Genomic DNA, 20,311 nt, shown 5'->3' with positions numbered 1-20,311 from the left:
TTTCTGTATAATACATTAATTTGTGATTTATTATTCGCTCCGTGATTTTAAAGATGTCAGATGTTAAAGCTATGAGTCTGTAATTTCCTGGATTTGTATCATCCTTTCCTGGTTCATGTATGGGCACAACCACAACCTCATTTTTATGGTGATTTAATAAATCATCCGTATCTTCTATCTGTTTCAGTAAATCCCTATTCTCTATGATGGCATTTCTCTTCCTCTTCGCCCTGCTTCTCTAATATTGCCTGAACTGTGGATTTTAACAAAAGTTTTTGCCAACACATTTGCCTTCTCCTTATTTTTCACTGCTCTTGCCTCTCCGTTCCTCAAGATTGGATATCCATACTCCTCTTTTATTCCATCCATCCGACCGTACCAGCTTTATTTTTAGGGTTTTATGTTAAAGTTTATACAGCACTTTACAAAGTACTGTATATATACAGGTAGATTTGAAAAAATAAACAAATAAGTAAAATAAAATAATTTAATTAAAAATGTTTTTAAAGAAAGTTGGGTCAGCCCCTTAAAATAGTGCCAAAGGCTTCAGCAAATCAATATGTTTTCAGATAAGTTTTAAACTCAGAAAGAACCTGCCTAACGTGCAAGTACAGATTATTCCACAACAACGGATGCATCACTAACCCCACAATAAAGTGTGTTACAATATTCCAGCCTAGATGTAACAAAGGCATGTATTACTGTCTCATAACACTCCTTTGATAAGATGGGCTTTATTTTGGCTAATTGCCCTCAAATGAAAAAAACTTGATCTTAAGATCTTATTGCCCGGTTTGCCACCTCTAAGACTGCATTACAAGTAGAAAAATTTAATCAGCAACCTCAACATTTATATCAATCTTTTGTATTTCCTGGTCACCGACTAATCTAAATGTTTAGCAATCAGCAGTACTGAAACACCACTTCTAAACACCCCCTTTGTCATGTTTCTCTACACTCAGCTCTATCTCAGTCATAGGATAGCGGTCTTTACCTACGGTCGGTACCTGCCATGAACAAATACCTTCCAATGAGTCTGACACTATTGTGAGGTCAGTTGCTGATTCTGAACTTGTTCTAACATTCACTCTTGGACCACTTCCATCATTTAGACACGCATAATGAATGTTTTATTATCTCTATCGTTGCTTCAATCACTGCTCCATTCTGGCTGTTACAGTTAGCCCCATAATGTGCTGTGTGCATTAAAATCCACACACCAAATGACTTTTCTCCCAAAATATATGTCAAGTTTGTATAACGGTTTGTTACAAGGGTTTTACAAACTGACCACTCTGATGCTGCCATTATTCTAACTCCTAACTGTGTTCCTATAGTTACAACTCTATATTGAGTTTCTTGCCTTACAAATGTTACACATCCTCCTTCATTACCCTCCTTTCTATCGCTGCAGACACCATCTGTCAGGGACGGATAAAGTTAATAGACCCTGCGACCTAAGACTGGAGATGCCCAGGAAAGAGCTTTGTTGCGTGGTGAGAAAGCAGCGGCGAGAGACTTTGTGTTGTTTTCCCTGGGTATTGGATACGCTCTACCCGATACCCGTGGACAGAGATGGGCAGTAATGCGTTACAAGTAACGCGTTACTGTAATCCGATTACTTTTTTCAAGTAATGAGTAAAGTAAGGTGTTACTATTGCAAAAAAGGTAATTAGATTACTGTTACTTTCCTGTGAGCACGCTGCATTACTGTGTTACTAAAACTGTGATTTTTGTTTTGCGAGTGTCTCATGAGCAGTGTTGGGTAAGTTACTTTAAAATAGTAATTAATTACTAATTACTTAGTCAATATTGTATTTAAAATACTTATCTAATTACTGTGTCAGAAAAGTAACTTAATTACTACATAAGTATTTAACTAAATACTTCTTAAAATCCATATAAACCTTTAGTGGACAAACAATAGAAATTAAACTCTTTAAATAATAAATAAATTTTTTTAAAGATGGACACTCTACAGTACGCAGCGGTAGCATCTGTTCCACAATGTAGCCTGGCCGGGATGGACTGGGACAAAAAATCGGCCCGGGCATTTTGACTACAGACCGGCCCACCAGGTATTATAGGAAAAACCATAAAGCCTTTGAATGAAAACAAACGCTGTGGTCACAGTGATGTACACTGTCTTGTTGGTATATATGTATCAGTCTAATAAACGTAAACCTACACCATCCTCCCTATTCTGGTATTCTAAACAGTACCCGAAAGTAGACTGCTTGGTCGAGTTATCCTCCTGAACTAGAGGTGAGACATGATCATTACTGATTACTGATGACAGATTAAGATATATTTTTATAAACCATTCATTTGACACATCAATAAACACCATGGCAAGGCAAAATATTTTTTCTAACATGGCAACCTTTAAAAAGTGAGAGGAGATAGAAAGACAGGTGAGAAAGAAAAACTTAATTGACTTTTTGATGGCATTTACACACAGTACTGGTACAGAATCTAGAAAATGTGGGAAAATGCTGGCATCATATACAGTACTTAGCTACTTCTGAAGAAATTAGGATGGGACCTAAAAAAATACTATGTAAAATAATGGATTTCTATACATTTTACATCAGATGAAAACATTTGTTGTAAAATTCAGAGCGATAAACAAATAAGAGAAAAGCCGATCAGCTGATCACTGATCAGTTTCATGATTGAAGTAGAAACAGGAGAGGGAGGGAGAGAGAATGAGAGAAGAAGAGGCAGCCGTGCAGCAAAGACACAGAATAACTCCAGCTTTGTGTCTTTTTCATTGTAGCTGAACTCCGGGACAAACTGTGTTCCTTTTCACCTCAATACGAAACGTGCAATTTTTTCTCTGAATACGAGACGATTCCGTTTTTTACGGACGGTTGGAAACTCTAATAACTAACCTTATAAATAAAATAAAATAAGTTCAACATCAATAATATCATAGCACCCGCCCAGCAGTATAGAAACGAGTTATTGTAACTGACTGTAAAAGTCAGCATAACGAAAATAAACTCCACCTAAACTTGGTTTGTATCTGAACCAGATGGACTGCAGGTCATAACTTCTTACCTGAAGTTCAGTTCACCGCCTCGGGTCTCTGCTCCTCCTGCCTTTCCGTCATCCACCTGCCAGCGTGTTGCATGTGCTGGCCAATCCACCACTTGCTAATGTTACTGAATCTGTAGAAGCTCCGCAATAGCCACCACCAAACAATTGAGTTATTTTTTACATCTCCCTTCATCTGGCCAATCCACCACCTTTCAGTGTTTATACCGTTACAGAAACAAACGAAAAAAAACCCATCGCCCATAAAAGCGAAAAATCATTTGCCCGGTATGTCCGATGGCCAGTCCAGCTATGTAGCCTGCAGTCATTTTTTAAGCTCACCTTCAGACACTTTCTGTGCTGCTGAAGTAAAATCACATTTTGCTGCTTAGCAGGAGTTGCCGCGGTGTTATCCATGGATGATGAACACGAATCGGTCAGAAGTGTTTGTCTATGCTCTGTGTCAGGCGCTTCAGTAGATTACCATCCATTTGATGACATTTTATATGATGGATTGGAGAAAAAGTTGAATTGGGATTGAAGCGGTGAAGATCTATCGCTTGCATACCTGTTCAGGGTGTAAATCATGTTTTAAAAAGTAACTAAGTACTTTCAAAAATAAGTAATCAGTAAAGTAACTGGATTATTTTTGGGGGCAAGTAATCAGTAATTAGTTACTGATTACTTAATTAACATACTCCGCCTCCACCCTCCGACCCAGGCAGCTAATCTGCTCGGGCAGCCGGTAGATTCACAGCCTGGCAAGTCAGAGTCATCGTCTACTTGGGCAGCAATATTCGTGCTGCCGCCACTCCTCACCTCACACGGATTTCCAGACATCTCAAAAGCTGGGTGTGGTGAGTAATAATGACAAATTTTCTTTACCCACTCTGTCTGTTTTTTCGTTAATAGTGGACAGTGAGACTGCAAATAGTAAGGTAGCGCAGCCTGTAGCTTATTGCCGACGGGGCCAGCTCAGACCAAGCTGGGGGTTTAAGCACCAGGGGCCTGCGTGCCGGAGGGACCGCTCAGCCCAAGCAAAACGTTTTAGCACCAGGGGTCTGTGTACAGGAAGGGCCCGCTCAGCCTGAGGTGGAGGTTTGAGCTCCAGGGGTCTGCATACTGGAGGGCCCGCTCAGCCTGAGGTGGAAGTTTGGCGCAGAGGATCTGCGCACCGAATGGTCCCACTCAGCCCAAGCTGGAGGTCTGTGCACTGGAAGGGCCTGCTCTGCCTGAGTCAGCGGTGGTCTGTTAGCTGTCCATACCTGCCACACCTGCACGCCCTCATCCAGCACGGGCTGCACCGCTTCCAAGTCCATCAGTGAAACACCAGCCATCAGCCAAGACCAATAATCACTGGCCACTTTCCAGGCCAACAGCTAAGGAGCTGTTGAGAGCCACCGAGCCGTTACGTCATCACTGCCACAGGACCCGGGGCAGGCGGTTGATCTAACACCACTGTCACTGGACCCATGGCAGGCTGCCTGAGCCACAATGCTGCCTCCACTGGTCACATGGCACGCCCCCTAGACTGTTTTGCTGCCACTGGACCTGCGGGAGGCCACCTAAACGGTCTTGCCGGTGTTGCCACCGACCAAGTCGGCCACCAGAACCCTGCTAGGGGGATGGCCATACCTGAGGACCATGCCATGCACCTGCTGCTGATGAGGCTCATCGGGGGGAGATATTTAAGAGTATGAGGAAGCTCCCACCTTTGATTGTTGTATAAGACTCCATGGCTGTATCCCAATTCAGGGTCTGCAGCCTCAAAGTACGCAGCCTCAACGATCCTCAAGGGCCGCGTACTCAAAGACCGCTAAGGCCGGAAGTGCGAGGCTTGTGAAATGGGACGGTCTCCGTCGCGCTGCCCAGGTTGTCTAGCAACCATGATACTGACAGCTGAAACGTGTCAAACGGCTTTGTTTGACAGAAATGAAGGAGAACACATTTAGTTCATTTGTTTCTACATGAGCTCTGTGTGATTTAATAGGTATCTGCACTGTTAGCCTTTGCAGTAATTTCCATAGCTTAGCACTGCAAAATCAACAGTAAAAAACTCTAAAGGATGTTAGCAGTTTAGTACCGTAATTTGCAAGTAATTGTGGGAAAATTCCATGAGATTATAAATACCCAGCATGCATTGCAGGGCTTTAACTGTGAAATTAAAACAACTATGAAACAAATGATTGATGTTTTAAAACAAGAATCTGTCAAAAATTCTTGTGCAATGTCTTTTACCTTTTGAACAGAGTAAGTGGGGTAAATCATTAATTTAAAAAATGAAATTGTTGAAACCGTGAGTGAAAAGGGTCAATAGTTAATAAACGTCAACTCTCAAAAGACTTTCTAACCTATGCACAATATAATTCTGGTACTTGAACTATGGGTGCAGTTCTCTACAAATGAAGCTTTCTGATAGTTAAAACTGATATCTGGGGAATGAAGAGCTTTGTTACATGTGAAAAATATGTTTCAATTGCATTTTAATTACTGTTTTCTATCAGAAATACCTCAAATATAAACTAAAAAGTAAATTAATAGTATACTTGTAAGGTTAGTATTGTGATAGAGTCAGTATATTTTAATGATACTCTTGTAGACATTATGACATTATGCTAGTACATTTATGGTGAACAAAAAGTACATCTAAAAGTTAATTTCAAGAATACTGTTATGTACTAAAATGGGGCCAATATAGTCCCAAGAAGCATTATTAGTATACGTACTAGGTAAGGTATACTTGGGAAATATACTTGAAGTATACTTATTTTTTGTATGGCCAGCAACAAAAACTAATGGCCACATTTAAAGCAATGTTTAAAAATGACTTCATTTAGCAGGGTGTTCCTTTTTTCTCTTCTTATTCTTTCTTATACTGGACCTTCATTTGTTTTGTATAAGGTGGTACTTTTTAAGACACCTCTGCCTAACTACAGTGAACTAACCTAATAATATGCTCTGATCATCATTTTACACAAGTTAAGGTGTCACATCCATGAAACCTACACCACTAACCAGAATCAGTCCTGCGTCACTCTCAAAATTAATAAATTCTGGGACAAGCAGAAACTGTATTTTTAGCGGTGCATTTTGTGGCTGGCCAGACTGCTATTAAATGCACTCTCCTAAAGAAATAATTCCTTTGTAGCGCCACCGTCTTGGTTCAGAAGAGATGTCCTGGATATACGTGTTAATGTAGCACGGTGTTTATGTTTGTTCATGCTTAGCGTTGGGTTGTGTTTTTAAAGCGATTGTTACATTTTTAAAGCTTTTTAATGCGATAGCCGACACCACACCTTCACCTGACGTACAACGTGACGTATGACGCACACGTCGGGTATTCACTTTCAAAACAACAATGGGGATTGAAAATATTGCTCGAGGTGGTTAATGCTCCTTTCGCTGGTTGCCAACGACCATTAAATAACAACAAGAAGAAAATATTGATCTGCTTTTCTTAGTTTTGCATGTTTAAGACGCAATTCAGACTCAAACAAAGCTGCAAAGCAGGAGAACAACACGGCCATCAACTATTCTGTGCCACAGATCCAGTTCGCTGCAGCACAGAGTGATGATGAGACCGTTAACATGTGCAACTTCGAAGTAGTCAGAGGTAACTGGATGTTCAGTCGGATTAAATGCAAGGTTGATTGGATTATATCTGAAGATCGTATGCTATTCCTGACAACTATGCTAGATTCCAAATTGCTCGTCCATGTGGGATTATCTCAAATTAAATGAAACTACTTAACACTTTTCCCCCAAAACGGACTGACATGGGAAACATTAAAGTTGGATTGACACCAGCTAATCAGTCTGAAGGTAAGTGTTTTTTCACTTATTCGAGAGAAGTCCGAAATGTGTTATTACTGTTTGTTTTGACTTTTAAGATACCCTACCAGGATATTTTCATTCACATGCTAAGACAAAATCTCAATATCTATGAATGTGGAGACTCAAAAGACTAGTTAGTTAATAGTTGCCGATGGATTTATGACACTTGATAGAAACTTGAACGTTTGCAACAGGTGAATCGGTGAACTACCGAGGTTGCCCCCAAATGCTTAAAGCTGTAAGCTGGTCAGTGTTTTTAGGTGTGCTTGTGCTGCCTGTACGGTGCGGAGTGCTGACTAAGTCATGTTAAACCCATTAAAGCGTCGAGCTCAAATACCTTTTCATTTTTGTGCACTGTTCTCTTGTCGGCACACATTTTCTGTTTATTAAAGCCGGAATTGGTCCCTATTGACAATACTCTTATTTTTTTTTATTTTTTGCATTGCACATGTCATTTAGGAAAGGTAATTGGTCACTGAACTTTTTGCAACTATGTGTATTTGTAAATTTTGTGGCTTCCGTGCACACAAATTTATATTGTTCAGTTTGTATGTTAAAAGCCACAAACATATAGGCTGTCTTGTGGAACTGACAACTGTCCTGCCACTTTCAGAACATTTTCTGCCGTTCATATACATATGCATAGGAATCACAGAACAAGAAGGGAGACCACTGAGGAGAAGTTCCGTAAGTTCACTGGTGGCCTCAGCTGTCAAGTTCCTGAATGTGGGTGTCAAAGGAAAAAACCTTAGAGAAGCAAGAAACACAAACTCAATTTATGGCATGTACATGGGCGAGGCTTACTGCGTGGCAAGACACAGGCAAGTCGCACAGAGCCTCAGTCCATTCTTTATTTTATAGCAGAGAATAGATTACACAGCATCTCTAGGTGGAGCATACGTAATAGAAAAATATCTCTAGATATGGTTATCGCATGAGTGGCCGTTATCCATAAGACAAGAGGAACTAGTATCTTTTGTCATATCAGCTTCAGGTTGGAACTGTCTCTGCCTGAGCGTGTGTGACTTTGTAACTTCCTCATGCATGCTTCTGTTCCTTAATCTGTAGGTTGCAGGCACATCATGTTTTCACAAGAAATTATACTTAAGCAAAATAAAGGTTATCAAAGTAAGTAAATGTAAAAATCTCTTAACATTCCCTCCTGTTTTTGCTGATTTAATTTCTTCATAAAACATGCTTAAAACATCAAAGTCTACTTTCTTGCTGTCTACATTTTCAAGTAGCTCGTCATTGTGCATGTGATTTTAATCAAACATGGTTATATTCACATTATAATTTTAAACAGTGGTATTTTCATCATTTTCATCTTCACTCTCATGATTAGGTTCTAAATCAAGTGGGATACTGACGTATGCTGCAAGTGAGGTGTTAATCATTTGTTTGATTATGGCTTTTAGACATGGGATAATACATGTGGCAAAGAAGCAGAACAAAATTAAAAACACTCCAACTCCAATGAGTAGTCTCTTCAGTACTTGTAGCCATGAGCCGTTGAAAAGCCAGGGGAACCAATCAGTGGTGTTTTTCACATAGTCCTGACTTTGGGCTTCCTTCAGTTGCCTTAAGGCATTCAGAGCATCAGTCATGTTTGAGGAATGCACATTGTCTGGGATGTAGGTACAGCAGGTGTTGTCGAAGAGGACACATAGTCCTCCTTTCTCGGCGAGAATCATATCCAGTGCTACTCTGTGTTGCATTACTGCAATGCGCAGAGCGTCGATTTCTTGGTTTTGTTCGTCGTTGATTTTACATGACACGTTCAGAAAGAGTCCAAAGCGATAATCCAATGTTTCAATCCTTAACATGTTTTTTCCGGTTCCAACCCACGGAAACAGTGAGTGGAGGACCTTCTGTCCAGTGGTCCATAGTTTGAATTCCTCAGGCACATCACTGCCGTACACGGGGTCGTGTGGTTGGATACCTGGAGATGTTGATCTTCCTTTCCGTCGTGTGGTTGGGGTGGTGTTTACAGCGGTCATCCTGAAGGTGTGGTCTAGTATGAAGATGGGGGCACAAACTCCGGTCCAGCCTGGGGGTAGTATGAAATAAGCACGTTGTCCACATAGCCAGGCCATTCCTTGGACCCAGTAAGTGCCATTTGAGGGGCCGGTCATGTTCACAGGGGCACCTTCTCCACTTCCAGCGGTCTGATTACAGTTAGTGGTGTTTCCAAGCGGTCTGTTACCGTTGTTTTGCTGGTAGCACATGGAGTGGTTCTTCCCTGGGGTTTGGTCCAAGAACACTGGGAAGTGAATGGATGTGTTCCGGTTTGTCACGTTGAAGTTGATCCAGAAAAGTTGGTCACACGTTCCATTGTCAAGTCCAGCGTCTTCAATGGTGATTATCTCGTGTTGGGGTGGTCCCTGAAAGATACTAAGGAAGTTAAGCGAGTAGATGGTAGATGAGCTTGTCTCGTTGATGGTGATTTTATTATGCTGATAGCCAACGCCCGAAAAGCTGGCGGCACGTTTGGCTTGTGTTTTGTTCATGTAGTCTCCATAAAAGGTTGGATGCGTTGAGGTGCTTGGCATGTGGGAGCAGACGTAACACGCAGTGTTGTTAGGCTCTCCCTTGGTTCTCTCATGCACGTAGCGATACTATGCGTTATTCATCCATGGGTGAATGTGGTCTTGTGTCATGTCACGAAGATGTGAGTTGTCATGTGTCCATCTCGTCTGTAGGTGGTGTTGTTTGTCTTCTTTATTGTCCTCGAAAAGCGCAAGGAGTCCTGCTAGGAGCAGGAGGACAGCTGCTAGGACGGCGAGTGTCTTCATGACAGCCAAACACACCTAGATCCTCGGGTGAGTAGACTACTGGCGAGAAGTAGAGGGCGGGATATACCCAATCAGCCCTCTCTTCACCAGGTAGATCACCAGAAGGTAGGGGTGCTGGAGTCTATGAGTCTGGGCTGTCACTCACTTTCTTGCAGTGGCTTTGGTGAATCCAAGATGGTCTCTCTGCTATCTTACAGGCAGTTGGTGTGGTGATAAGCACTTGGTATGGGCCTTCCCAGCGGGGCGAGCTCCAATTCTTTCTATGGAGAACTCGAATCAGGACCCAATCACCTGGCTTCAACCTGCAAGATACTGGAGAAGATTCAGGAGGCAGTTTATTGTTCAAAACAATATCTTTGTTTTCTAGTAGCTTCGACATCCATTCTGCTAGTGTGGTCTCTCTGATTGATTTATCTAAAGGTTCACTTGTGACTGGCAGTGGAAATGGTCTGCCATGAATCATTTCAAAAGGTGTGAGTTTCTGAGAACCCTGTGTTAGTCTCATCCACATTTTTACTAGGCCTATACACTCAGGCCATGGTCTCCCTGTTTCTTCCATACATTTTCTAACCTAGTGCTTCAGAGACTTTGCTGATTACCTCATTGACAAAGTGTGTCCCATTGTCTGATCTTATCAGAGTGGGGATGCCATATGTTGGAATGAAATGGTTACATAAGCATTTTGCTACTGAAATGGCATCTGCTTTCTTTACTGGGTAGATTTCTGGCCATTTTGAGAATACGTCTATGATCACTAGAGCGTATTTTGAGCCTTGGCATTCATTTAGTTCAATAAAATCCATGTGGATTGTGTGGAAAGGATGAGGTGGTGTGGGAAAATGACCTCTTTTTGGTCTGAGATTCCCTTGTGCATTGTGTTTTTTTTTTGGCAAATCATGCATGTTCTGACAAATTCTTTTGCTGAAGTTTCGAAATTTAGAGTGTAAAAGTGTTTTGGAGATTATATCTACTATCCCTCCTGTTGACACATGGAGAGTAACTCCATGCGTCACTAAGGCTGCTGTTTTGTGTAGAGATTTTGGAAGTATTGGTTTTCCTTCACAAATCATCAAGTCATCTTTTAGTTGTGCTCCGCATTTCAGCCATTTCTTTTGCTCAGCTGTGGGAGCTGCTTTTTGTTCATCCTTTAAAACATCAAGTGGTATTTGTGAGGGTAATGTTGACATTAGTGTGTCTACACTTTGTTGTGCCGCTGATTTTGCAGCTTGATCTGCGAAGTTATTGCCTTTTGTTATGCTTGAGTTGTCTCTTTGGTGTGCTGCACATTTACATATTGCTAGCTGTCTTGGCAGAGTTATTACTTCTAAAAGTGTTTTTAGAAGATTTCCGTGTTGTACTGGATGTCCTGTGGAGGTAACCATGCCTCTATTTTGCCAGATTTTTGCAAAATGGTGTACTGTAAATGTCAACTCGTGGTTTGGTTTCTTCATCTAGCTTTCTTATGCAGCAATGTGCATCGCCATCTTCCAGAGTGGGAAGAAGTGTGCTAGGGTTTAGAGTAAAATGCCTACATAGGAAAGTTGTCGTGCATGTGTGAGGTATGATAGATTTGCTTGCAGTAAGATGGAGGTCACAGCATGTGGGACTTTAATGATCAATGTGTGTCCTAAAACAATATCAGCGGACTTTTTAACTGCCTCTGCTGCGGCTGCACAAGCCTGCTGCACGTAGGCAGACCCAGACCCGATGCGTGAGTCTAATTTACACGAATAAAATGCAAGTGGGCGTTGTTTTTCCCCAAAGGCCTGTGTTAGAACAGCCTTCATATAACCTGCACCTCCATCTACATGCAAGTAGAAGGGCTTATCATAATCAGGCAAAGCCAAAACTGTATTTGTCTGTAATGCCAGTTTCAAGTTACTGAATGCTTCTTCTGCTTTCTTCTTTGTAAATGCAACACTATATTTTGACTTAGGGCATTTTAGGGAATTCCTTTTTTCAAAGAATTCATACGTGTCACACATCTTACATATTTCAAACTTTTAAGTTAGGAAAAAACTTTGCATTGCTTACAGCTCATAGCTCACAGCTCTAAAACTAGGCATTAATAAATCATATGCCTAATCATTATGTGTCACTGTGATCCACAAGTATGATCACAAATTTGTTTTTCAAACCAACAAAACAAACAAACAAAAACAAAAAACAAATTGCCGATGGCATGAAGGCTTTACACACATGAGTCAGGACACAAAAAGAAAAAGAAAAAGCTGCTGCCAGAAACAAAGCAGAAGTGTGAGGAAAAAAACTGAGCTCACAAACAGCTGCATGTGTGAGCTTTAATATGCAGCTTCTGCTCTAAAAAACAAGTAAAAATAAAATGTGTAATTCGCTCATCAGCTTGGTAGTGTCCACATATTTAATTCATTTTATTCAGCTTCTCAAACCTGTAGCTTTAGCTGTTGTATACAGGGTTTGGCTCATTAGTTGTTAGTATAGGTTTGCTCTTCATCTCAACAAAGTCTCATCTAGGATGACAGGTTTACAACCAGGTCAAGTGTCTCTATGCACTTGATTAGATTAGGTATTTTCCTTATTTTCTTCATCTCATATATCATTATACTGAGTTTGAGCAAACCTTAAGCTTGAATCAGACTACTTTTAACAATTATCCACCTCACATCATAACTGACTGAGGTGCCTCTTCTTATTAATAGTATGTCACTATTAATGTTATTATTGTTTTGTTTTTCCTTTTTTATAACAGCAATAGTATATTACAATACACTACTTTAATACTAATATACAATAGTTTATTATTTTATATTTCATTATGTATCCATCAGAGGCCGATGTGACCTGCAGCTTCACACCTTCCCAAGCTGGAGACATTTGCTTTTTCCTCTTGGAAAACACTCTTTCCTTGGCTGAACAATGACACAGCATTAATATACCTTATGCATTTCTCTATTTTATTTAATATGTTTTGTGTGAATTATCTGCTTTCATTTATTCTATTCGTTCAGCTTGGTTGTCTTCACAATTTTGTTTCATTTGTTAGTACCAATTTACAGGTTGTTATTCTTCCTATTATTAGTTTGAATACATAAGCTCTAATTTAATTTAACCCTTTGTTTATTCCACTATGCATTCCTCTTGTATTTATGTGTATTCAGTTGGGTCTGTATCCAGCCCTTTTTAAACTTTGATCTCTAATCTTTTACTTGATGAGGGATTATTATGTTCTTCCTGATATGGGTGAATGTATAGTGGGACGTTTTGTTTTCTTAGGCTTTCTCCATCTACAAGCACTAATTTGTCCGGCGCCTGGACATCTTTTCTAACCACTGCTCGTCAGCAGTGAGTTTTGGTGGGCTGATTACCCATTGTTACAACACAACTGCAGAGCTTTCTCTGGTATGAGACTCAGGAGTGGTTGCTGACACGGCCTCCAACTCCGAGCTACTCGCGGAGCGGTGTCAGTTTTACGGGACGAAGCCCAACCTACCTCTCCTTTGTCACCAGTACTTCAGCGTCTTACAGCAAATAAAATAACAATAACAACTGGAAGCAACTCAGCAGCGTATTGTGCTGTAAAATTAGTTTACTTCCAACAGACAGAAAAATGACATACACAAAACACATATATTCACTCTTGTTTCTTTACGCGCGCGGGTCCTTGTGGCGGACCAGGCCAGTTTTAACTTTTTCAAGTTAAGTTTTAGACGTCTTAAACCCTTACAGCGGATTACTCTATTTATGCACTCGTGCAGTGGGTCAGCCTAATGCGCTATTAATCCTTGCGGCGGATAAGACCTATGCGCTTCTCTTTTGTGCACCCGTGCAGTGGGTCAGCCTAATGCGCTATTAATCCTTGCGGTGGATAAGACCTATGCGCTTCTCTTTTGTGCACCCGTGCAGTGGGTCAGCCTAATGCGCTATTAATCCTTGCGGCGGATAAGACCTATGCGCTTCTCTTTTGTGCACCCGTGCAGTGGGTCAGCCTAATGCGCTATTAATCCTTGCGGCGGATAAGACCTATGCGCTTTTTTTTTTTTTTTTAAACAAAGAGTTTTGTTTCTCACCTCTCCAAAGGATCTGTAGTTAGGACGGAGATCTCCTCACTGCACCCCAGCGCCATGGACCGTTCTAAATCACCCTGGCCTAGACCCGAATTCACGTCCTAGGGCGCTCACCTCTACCTAGAGAGGGCTGTCGACAGACTTCAGGGTCGGCTTCTCACGGCGTCAGGATGCACTGAGGGTCTCTGGTTAGGAGTCACAGTCAATCAGCTGTTATTTCCCATCCGGCTCGAAGGACCAAGAAATATGTCAAAGGAAAAAACCTTAGAGAAGCAAGAAACACAAACTCAAGTTATGGCATGTACATGGGCGAGGCTTACTGCGTGGCAAGACACAGGCAAGTCGCGCAGAGCCTCAGTCCGTTCTTTATTTTATAGCAGAGAATAGATTACACAGCATCTCTAGGTGGAGCATATGTAATAGAAAAATATCTCTAGATATGGTTATCGCATGAGTGGCCGTTATCCATAAGACAAGAGGAACTAGTATCTTTTGTCATATCAGCTTCAGGTTGGAACTGTCTCTGCCTGAGCGTGTGTGACTTTGTAACTTCCTCACGCATGCTTCTGTTCCTTAATCTGTAGGTTGCAGGCACATCATGTTTTCACAAGAAATTATACTTAAGCAAAATAAAGGTTATCAAAGTAAGTAAATGTAAAAATCTCTTAACAGTGGGTATGCTGCACAAAACTTCACAACTCTTTGTGCCCATCTCAGATTTCATATCAAAGATGGGGGGGGAAAGTGTTATGTCCATTTGAAGGTTGCTCTAATACTTCAGTGTCCGAACATCATTTTTCAGCCATATTTCTCAAAAACATAAGTAGACAGTTCAGCAGTCAAGGCAACAAGAAATTGTGGAATTTGCCATAATACAAGGACAGGACACAGTTAATCTATTAGAAGACAGTTGACTTTGTGTCATTTAAAAATGCAGGCTAAAATGTTCTTGCCAACCAGCACTATACAGAGCATCATAGAGGAATTTCAGGATCTTTGCAGCTGTGCAATGCACGAAACAGAAGAAGACTCTGAATCTAACACCATTAACCTTTCATTGGTAATGGCAGGACTAAGGGTGGAAATTGTGACAAATTGTAAAATATACTGTATTTTTCAATGTATTTTTCAACTTTTCAATGCAAGACCTTGAGTTTGTAGTTCTTTTGCAGTCCTGGGATTGAGTTTCATCTTCAGACATGGTCCCCAATGTCTTTCTGCCTTTCTGTTAGTACTCAATCCTAATTGCAGGGTTCATCTTTTAGTGAGGACATATTTGTTGAAATAGCCATATAAAGTTGCTTTTCCAATGATCTCTCTCTCTTATTTTTAGATGGCAACAGACCAAAGAACCTGAATGTCACCATTACTCTGGAGCTTGGGAAAGATTTCCACTCAGACTGTTGCATGCAATCACAAGAGGAGACAGAGCTCATCCAGAGGACAGTTGTGGAGGCCATGCAAGTTCACTGCAGAAACCCTAAACGTGCATCTTGTGAAGACGTTGCTAAGATCATTGTAAACAGATACCCTCAAACATTTGCAGATTTTACTGAAAAGGGAGAAAGACTGGGTTGTGGGCATTATTCACTACTAAGAAGCATCAAATCTAGAGTTGAACATGTTAATTGAGATAACATGTTCAGTGAAACTTAGTGAAACAAAGAGAACCAGGAATGAGGAAGATTGCAGTCCCAACAGTAATGCAACCTCCCCTAAAAAAGTTAGATGCCTTGTTGATAGCTATGGTTGTATAAATTGGCAGCCAGTTGAACTTCCTTAGGGGGAAACGCAAGCTTCTTTAGAGGAAAAGAAACACATCCTGTTAACAATTTTTAATTCAGAAGGACCTGGAGCTGTGGAGAGACCTGATGTGGATGACTACATGTGCCTCACATATATTTCTCAGTGGCAGCTTATCAACAGTTGTCGCTCACTTTCAGTAGCTGAAATTCAGGAGCAGTGGCCATTCTTGTTTACTCGGAAAGGTCTTTCGAACCACTTTCACAAACTCACAGGTATTGATATCAGTGAGCGCTTAGGTCAGGCTCTCATAACCAAAGGCAGGATTGTTAACTATTTCTCCAGCCAGAAGCTTAAATGGAAACTTAGTATAAGGACACTCATCCAGCAGAACATTCCTACAAATGCTACCTAAAGCTTTTATAGCCTCTGTTGACCCCCACCTAGTCGTAAAAAGCCTAAACTTACATACCCTCTAACTCTCAGAGAGCCTGTGTTATGACCTTGGCTCCCTGTCTTTCTGACATAGAGAAAGGTGGGGGTAGAACTTCTGTGGAATGTGGTGTCTCCTCCACTATAGGGCTTTGGAGCGTGATGTCACAGGGGTGGGCGTGGAAAGGATTTTGGCCCGATCCGCCATTTTCGGGGTCTAGCGCAAGTGAAAAGGGAGCGAAGGCACACACAACAGCCATGGTTCGTATTTGCTGTGTGGTCGGCTGCAATGTTCGATCGCACGACCGGCAAGAGAATAAGCTTGAAAAGGGTTTGTCTTTTTATTCTTTCCCAACCTGGAAGCAACATGAGGCAGCTCGTGTATCGATGTTACCAAACGAAGGCGTCTAGCCTGGATAGCAGCTGTGAGACGAGCTGATATCCAGCTCTCTTCCATCTCCAAATATCTGTTGGTGCTCCAGACATTTTCATTCCGGTAAGTTATAGATATGTTCATATCACTCTTTATAGCCTATTAGTTTTATTTTCGATGCGCTTTGAGGTCATAGCAAATTAGAACAAACATCCTACTGAGTGATTTTGCAGAACTACCTTCTCTTTATAGAGTTGCTAATTATTTGGCATTATTGCAGCAAACCAGCCTATGAAATGGATGAAACACATCGTGACTGTGTTCCAGCGCTACACAAGGGACCTGCTTCAAACATACCACCATGCCAATCAGATTACTTCTTCCATGTGAGGGTGAAGAGGTGACCCTTCTGGATAAGATGGTGAAGGTTTGCTGCGTTTGTTGAACAGTGTTATAGTAAAACCAGGGAAAATGAAACTTGCTCCTGTTAAATATTCTTAAGTCTTTTGCTGTATAAATAGTGGGTTTTTTTTTTCAAAAGATACAGTAAATAATGTTAGTAGTGGGTGATATCATGTAAACACTGTCATGATTTTATGTAAACATTTTGTCTTTTATAAACTATAAAAGACAAAATGTTAGTCAGTCAGTAACCCACGTCCGTCAGCACAGACCCTCCCCTAGCCCCGCTGCACGCAGCCACGAGGAAACCGTCACCTAAGAGCCAACAGAGCCCCTAATTGGCCATGACCGCTACCCGGGTTGAGCCCCCAAGGAAGATGCTCCCGGGAACCCCGACGCCCTAAGCCTGTCCCTACCCCCACACCAATCACAACAGTGAAGGTGGGACCAAACTATGACCCCCACCCCACTAGGTGATGGAGCTGATCAAAGGAGCCCAGAGCAATTGATCTGATGTGGTGGCAGAGGCTGTATCAAGACTAATGTAATCTAATAGATAATTTCTATATTGGTTAGAATTAAGATTATTTTTATTTTTCCAGTTCATGAGGACTGTTTTCTTGGCTATGCATAGGGCAGTGAAAACCATATGGGCTATATTCTTTTCCGTAGTGACATTATCTAAGCTGCCCAACAAACACACTAAAGGAGAAGTTGGAATGTTACATTTCAGACACTTCGATAAGTCTTCACATATCTCACGCCAAAACTTCTGAACTGGTGGACAGAACCAAAGAGCGTGGATATAATTGTCCGTGAATTGGTTTGGCAGTGTGAGCAGTTGTTGGTAGACGTAAAGCCCATCTTGAACATCCGATGACCTGTATAGTGCACTCTATGTAGTATTTTGTATTGAATTAATTGAAGACTGGGATTTCTAATTAAATGAAAGGTTTTAAGCAAATCTGAGACCAGAAGTTTTGGTCAAAGTTAACTGATAAATCCGCTTCCCATTTTGCAATAGGAAGTGATATTGATTCATCTGTTTTAGAAAGCATTCTGTATATTTTGGATAGTAATTTGGGGTTTTAAGAGTAAGAAATTGAACCACACTTGGTGGTGTTTGTAGTTCAACTTGACCCGGTTTAAATCTCTTTTTACTATGGATTTAATTTGTTGATATTCTAAAAATCTTTTCTTGTTGATCCCATATTGTGCAACTAGTCTGTCAAATGAAATAAATTCTGTTCCTTCTAGTATATGTTCTAAATATTTGATTCCTTTACTACTCCAATCTGAAAAGTTTATCATATTATTGTTTTGTAATATGTCAGGGTTGTTCCAGATAGGTGTACGTTTGCATGGGATTAATGAAGACTCTGTCAACTTCAGAAACTCCCACCATGCTGTCAGAGAGGAGCTGATGTTGATGCTTTTGAAGCATTCATGTCGTTGGATGTTTGAGCTGATAAATGGTAGATCTGAAATCTCTAGATTATTGCAAAGTGCTTGTTCTACATCTAGCCAAGGTTCATCTAAGAGGGCATGTTTTTGCCATCCTGAGATAAACTGAAGCCTGTTGGCTAAGAAGTAGTGCTGAAAGTTAGGTAGTTCTAATCCTCCTTTATCCTTGGTCTTTTGTAGTGTTTTTAAGCTTATACGTGTGGGCTTATTTTTCCAAAGGAATTTGGACATATATGAATCTAGAGATCTGAACCAATCTTGTGGCGGTTTAGTTGGGATCATTGAGAATAAATAATTTATTTTTGGTAATACCATCATTTTTATAGCGGCAACCCTTCCCATGAGTGATATGGGTAGACATTTCCACCTAGCCAGATCACCTTCTACTTTCTTTAAAAGTGGGATATGGTTTAATTTAGTTAAATCTGCAAGCTTGGGAGAAACATTAATACCTAAATATTTTATATTTCCGATTGCAGTGGAGTAGAAGAGGAATTATGGAAGGAGCAATTAATCGGAAGGACTGTAGATTTTGACCAGTTAATTGAGTAATCTGATATTCTTGCAAAAGAGTTTATCAGTTCAATCACCCCAGAGATATTGGTTTGTGAATTTTGGAGAAAGAGTAACACATCATCCGCATAAAGGCTGATTTTATGTTCCACGTTCTTGCATTTTATGCCCTTAATTACTGAATTCTGTCTAATTGCTGCTGCTAGTGGTTCGATAAAAATTGCAAACAGTGAAGGGGAGAGTGGGCATCCCTGCCTGGTGCCCCTCAGGAGACAGAAGCTGGAGGATGTCTGGTCATTTGTTCTGACACAAGCTGTTGGGGAATTATATAATATTTTTAACCAGTTGATGAAAGAAGATCCAAAACCAAATTTGTGTAAAGTTGCAGATAGAAATTTCCAGTTAACTCTGTCAAACGCTTTTTCTGCATCTAAAGAAAATATTGTAGTTTCAAGGTTTTTACTGTATGAGTAGTCTATCAAATTAAGTAATCTACGTGTATTAGTTGTTGAGTGCCTACCTTTAATGAAACCAGTTTGGTCAGGATGAATTAAGAGGGGGGTTATTTTCTCTAGTCTCTTTGAGAGAGCTTTGCAGATTATTTTAAAGTCTACATTTATAAGGGATATTGGACGATAGCTTGAGGGATATACAGGGTCTTTGCCTGGTTTTAGCAGGAGATTAATGTTGGCAGAATTCATATTTGATGGAAGTCTGCCATTTTCTTTGATTTCCAACAACGTTCTGTAAAAAACTGGTGCTAGAATCGTCCAGAATTCTTTGTAGAATTCTGCAGGAAAGCCGTCTGGACCTGGAGCCTTATTATTGGGCATATTTATCAGGGCTTCCTGGAGTTCACCTGGCGTCAGTGGCGAATCCAGTGCCATTGCTTGAGTGTCTAATAATTTTGGGAGAGTTATGTTGTCTAAAAACTGATCAATTTCCTTTTTAGATGGGTTTATTTGTGGTGAATACAACGTTTTAAACAACATTTTCAGGGATTTCTATATTTGTTTCGGTTCATATATTGTGTTCCCAGATGAATCTTGAACAGCACATATAGTTGTTTTTTTCTTTATTTATTTTTAGCTGGTTTGCTAGAAATTGACCGGATTTATTACTATGTTCATAATTTTGTAAGCGTAGTCTTTGTACTAAGAATTTTGTTTTTTTATCAATTATCTCATTTAATTCTAGTTTTGTTTTGCGTATTTTGTTCAGTGTTTCCTGATCTTGGTGGGACGCGTAGGCTTCTTCTAGTGATTTGATGATTTTTTCCAATTCCTGAATATTTTTGTTTTTTTTTTCTTTTATGTGATGAGAAAGAAATTATTTTACCTCTCATCACAGCTTTCCCTGCTTCCCATAAAACAGAAGCTGATGTTCCGGGTGTGTCATTAAAGTCTAAATATGAAGTCCACTCTTTTTTAAAATATTTAATAAAGTCTTCATCTTTAAGTAGTGATGTATTAAATCTCCAGTTTTTACTTGGCGTAGTATTATTCTTGTGCATTAGTGTTGAAGATACAGGAGCATGATCGCTGACAGCTATAGGGTGAATCTCAGTGTCTGAAATGTCCCTCAGCAGTGAGCTGCTGACCAAAAAATAATCCAGACGAGTAGGAGTGATGAACATGTGAGAAGAAAGAATATTCCTTACTGTTGGGGTGAAG

This window comes from Oreochromis aureus, linkage group 9 (assembly GCF_013358895.1).
Source record: "Oreochromis aureus strain Israel breed Guangdong linkage group 9, ZZ_aureus, whole genome shotgun sequence".
Lineage (NCBI taxonomy): Eukaryota > Metazoa > Chordata > Actinopteri > Cichliformes > Cichlidae > Oreochromis > Oreochromis aureus.
This window is presented reverse-complemented; position numbering follows the sequence as displayed.